This window comes from Poecilia formosa, unplaced genomic scaffold, assembly GCF_000485575.1.
Source record: "Poecilia formosa unplaced genomic scaffold, Poecilia_formosa-5.1.2 Scaffold2588, whole genome shotgun sequence".
Classification (NCBI taxonomy): domain Eukaryota; kingdom Metazoa; phylum Chordata; class Actinopteri; order Cyprinodontiformes; family Poeciliidae; genus Poecilia; species Poecilia formosa.
Genome location: NW_006802527.1, coordinates 1 through 4726, shown reverse-complemented (window position 1 = coordinate 4726; position 4726 = coordinate 1). Strand labels below are relative to the sequence as shown.

The 4726-nt window shown below is 36.1% G+C and overlaps 1 long non-coding RNA gene across 1 annotated transcript; it reads left to right on the top strand.

The window, feature by feature from the left end:
• Positions 1-1301: 1301 nt before the first annotated feature.
• Positions 1302-4716, top strand: LOC103133320 (uncharacterized). Its single transcript, XR_475719.2, has 3 exons — positions 1302-1474; positions 2106-2157; positions 3012-4716. It is a non-coding gene; the product is annotated as an uncharacterized LOC103133320 (long non-coding RNA).
• The last annotated feature ends 10 nt before the right edge of the window (positions 4717-4726 follow it).

The window sequence follows — 4726 nt, the reverse complement described above, 5'->3', positions numbered from 1 at the left end:
AAGGTGCAGGATGACGCCCCAACTTTCCTTCTATCAATCGGTAATCAGAAAACACATATTTCAGTTACAACAAAAAAATGGTACTGCATATTTGTTTCACACATCTGCAAAGAACCCGCAGCTCACAAGCAATGGGCCAAAATGTTTCCCAGTATACCGGTTTATAACATTTGGTCAAACATACAGTTCAAATTCAATCATCAACAAGCCAACAACACCGATTTTCTGTTAAGGCACAGAAGAATTTTTACGGGCGTCATCCTGCACCAGATAAACAAGGAGAAGTATGGCAGAGACTGTACAGTTTGTCTTTCAGACCCCGAGACTTTAGAGCACCTGTTCCTTTGCTGTCACAAGATGTGATGGATCTTGTTCCTGTTCTGGAACAAGATCCATCACATCATCACCAACATCTCTTCAATAGACGACAACAACTGGGACTCAGACTCTTTGGTTTTACATCTTTTTCTGGACATTTAACAAGGACACAATTCAACCTCTGCAACATCATTTTTTCCCTGGGCAGGCACACCATCTACACTTCAAGAAATCATCAACTGTACGAAAATAAGAAGGTGGATCGTTGGAAGCTTTTCTCAGGACTATTACACAATCATTTCAAAACAATCAGTAGCATCAATAAGGGACTTCGTGAAGATATGTTAGGACCTCTTCTAAAATGTGCGCTTTTTCAAGAATGGACTTTTTGAACTTTTGTTGTTTAGTATATTACAATTAATGATTGTATTCTTTTATTTTAATTGCGCATAAATTTGAGTATATTTTGTTTGTAAAGGAACTTTTTTTTATTTTTGCATTTTAATTAAGCTTATTGTGTTAATTTGAATGAATTAAGTTCTCTTTAATGTGTGTGATTGATTTTTCTTTTTTCACAATACGTTTAATTAGCCATGATAGTCACATAATAGTGTTTATAGTCATGCTTGTTGTTGCCACTTTGTAAAATTGGAGGGTTCCTAAAAACCTCAGTGCCTCTAGGCTGTGATGATCTTTAAAGTTTTGTTTATGAACCCTATCTGAATACACTGATTGCAGCTAGGTCATTTACTTTAATTAAAAACGAACTTGCATCAGTAGAGGCACATTTCTTTCCTCCTGTCTATGTTATTTATTGCTGGTGCAAGCCAGATGAAGAGAAGTAAAGAGCTGAGAACCTGATCTTTGAACAGACAGAGAACATAGGTCAGGAGCAGCCTGGGATGCTTACTGAGGAGCATCCAATGATGACACCAGAGAACCAGGAAGAGACTGATGGTGCTTGATCTTGTTTCTGTTTCTCCTCCTGTTGTCCCATCCTCTCAGTCTTTTCAGAAGAAGAAAAGACCCAGAAAGACCCAGAAGCACCTCTCCAGCTGCCTCTCCTCCCACTCCGTCATCTGTCTCCTCCCATAGATCAGCCACATCTGCATTCATGTCACCTGCTGACCATGCCGTCTCCTTAAGTCAGGGTGGCGTAAGTTTTGTTTTCTGTGCATTCATCCATTTTCTTACACCCTTGTCCCTAGTGTGGTCAGGAGGGTTGCTGGGGTACACCCTGGACAGGTCACCAGTCTGTCGCAGGGCAACACAGAGACAGACAGAACACACAACCATGCACACACACACACTCACACCTAGAGAGAATTTAGAGAAACCAATTAATCTGATAGTCATGTTTTTGGACTGTGGGAGGAAGCCGGAGAACCCTGAAAGAACCCACCATGCACAGGGAGAACATGCAAACTCCATGCAGAAAGACCCCGGGCCGAGAATCGAACCCAGAAGAAAACTGAACTCACGACTTAAGGAGTCCAGCCCTAAAATGTCAAAATTCTCACAGAAACAGAAAACCTATAGAGACCGTTTATAAGCAAAGACAACTTGTTTTGGGCTTAGTTTCCATTTATGTGGCCATTGTAAAGTGGTTAAAATTCATGTTAAACTAATTTGAGAAAATGTGTAAATCCATGTAAAGAAGAGTAAAATTTAGAAGGATTATAAAATATAACAGTCACCACACTAATTTTCAGTTTTCAAATGTACACACTTTGACTTTATTTCTAATTTTGTTTTTAAAATTGTTTTTTCCTTTTCTTGTTATTTAGGTTGGTGGAAATGTAGTACCCAAAATCAATCCCTGGGCGTAGAACTAATGCGGTAAGTCTAAAAGTTTAACTAATCCACCCTGTGACAGTACATCCCCACCCCAGTCAAACATGCCAAGGCTCACTGAGACATTGCCACATGTGAAGATGAGTAGATGGGGGGAGGGGTGATAAGTGGGGTGGTGGTCTGCAAAAAAAATAAGCACAGTTGTTTACTTATAAACTTTGTGGCTTTAATTACTGACCTACCAGACTCCTTTTCTTTCTTTATATTTGTCTTTATTATTTTTATGAGGACAAAAACGGGCATTACAACCGGAATCAGTAATACTTATACAACATAAGTCACAACATCTTTGGGTGAAACAAATTCACACAAAAAAGTCAGCATTTGCACAGAAACATAGAAATATAGAGATAGAACTCCAAATATCGTAATTAGGCCATTTATCAGCAAAGAAATTCTGATTTTGGGATTATTTGGACTTTTTAAAGGTGATTCAACACTTATTATTTAACACTGTGCCTTTTATAGTTCATATAAGCATATAATTATAAGCTTATAATTCATATAAGCTGGACATTTAATCTGAAACTGTCAATTTTTTTCTGTTTTAACTTTTAGACTTTTCTAACAAACAGAAGCACTATGAGAGATTTTCATTTTTTGTGTAGTGGTAAAAATGACTGGAGTCAGATTATCATTTAACACTTAAGTCAAGATAATGTATATTTGGGACAAAACAAGATGTAAGTACTAGTTGGCATTTGGGTGGATGTAGGCAGAGAAGATGCTTTGGCTACATTACCTCCTTTTAAAATCAGGTATACATCTTAGAAAGAGAGATTTGTGAACCTTACAGCACAAAAAATCCACATCCTGATTTTATTGTTGTTCTTTTCTAGCGGAAAAATCTGGGATGACACCTGGGAACCTGCAAGTAAATCCTCTCATGTTGCTGTCCACCAAGAGCCACTTCCTTCAGACAGCGAACAAGTCCTTCCATGATGTTACTTTTTCTTTTTTGTATTACAAAGTATTCATTTCTTTTCTTTTCTTTTTTTACTGCAGTTTGACCATTTTACGAAGTTTTCTGTGTAATATTGTTTTCGGCCATTCATTGAAATGAATGTTATGGTTATAATATAGTAGTTATGTAAGCTTATGTTGGGCTGTTTACTGACACATTTTTGTCAAGTTCTGTTAAAGACGAAGTGAGGCTGATTGAGTCACTGCATCAGGCAGGTATTGTGCCTGTATTAAGTCTTGAAATTTAGAACAGAATTGTTTGTAGATTTTGTTCAGTAAATATGACCTAAAGTCTTAAAAACTTTAAACATGGTATTGTACACATTTCTTTTTGAGTGTTTTGATGCGGATGTACAAAGTAAAGTCTATAAAAATACATAACAAAATAAGCACAACTTGATTTTCTCTACAATTGAGCACTGTAGCCCGACTAAATCTGCTCTGGTGGGAAAAGAATGATTTGCCTGATGCTGTCTCAGGCCTCTGTGGTTTATTTCATAATTTCATCAGCCTGCAGAGAAAAGGCATAAAGAGAATCTAAGTTAAGTTGTGTCCATCTAATTATTGTAGTTGAAATAGAGGTTTCCCCCTTTTGGTTTGTAAATGTATCCAAATACCAAGTTAATGTACATTTCATTAAGATTATTTCACTAAGTTGGGACCCTTTGTTTTAAAAAAGAAGTTATGTCCAAATCTGAAGCATTTCAACTAAATGACACCGACAGCAAGTTTTTCTACCAAACCTTAGTTGGCTTCCTTTTTCATCTGTCAACTGTTGAACATAGACATGCTTGAATAATGCTAGGTCTATGTAGGCAATTATAATTCATTTTCATAAGTCCTTAAAAAGTACCTAAAAGCTGAACAACTTATTTCTCCTGACAATTTCTTGAAATCACTTCTTGTTCTTCTAACATTGTAATATCCTTCATTACTGACTTGTCATCAGCTGATGGATACAGAACATGTCCTGAAGAGTCCACTAAATTAGATGCTGTTTTGTTTATAAAATCATGCCTTTGTGATTTTTGTATAAATGCATGTCATTAAACAAAATCATACCTGAACACTGCATTAAAAAATCACTTTGACAAGTACTCAAACTTTATTTTACTTAAGACATTGACAGACAAAGTGAACCGCATTCAATTGACCAAGGATAAGAAATTGTTCCACCAGTACACACTTTGTGCATTCTTTGGATTAAGAAATAAGTCAGAGCTGCACATATTAATAAAAAGAGAAAATAAAAGTAGAAGATCCAAAAAGATGTCTTGGCTATGTTAGTTACTACAGAATCACTGGGACTACTTAACGTAGCATTGTAGCCATTTTTAACTGCTCAACATAAGCACAAGTGTTATTATTCCACTTGAAGTAAAAATAGTAAAGTATTAAATTAACTACAATTTCTCTTATTATTACATAGAAAATACACTAGATGTGCAGAAACTTAAGTGAAAAAGAGATACACTCAATGACATGACTGTGGAAGTAATTACAGCTCTAGTAAGCCCTTCTAGAAAGTACAAAGGCACAAACAAATTAACTCTTAAAAAAAGAATCAACAAGATAAAACACTGCCCATTTG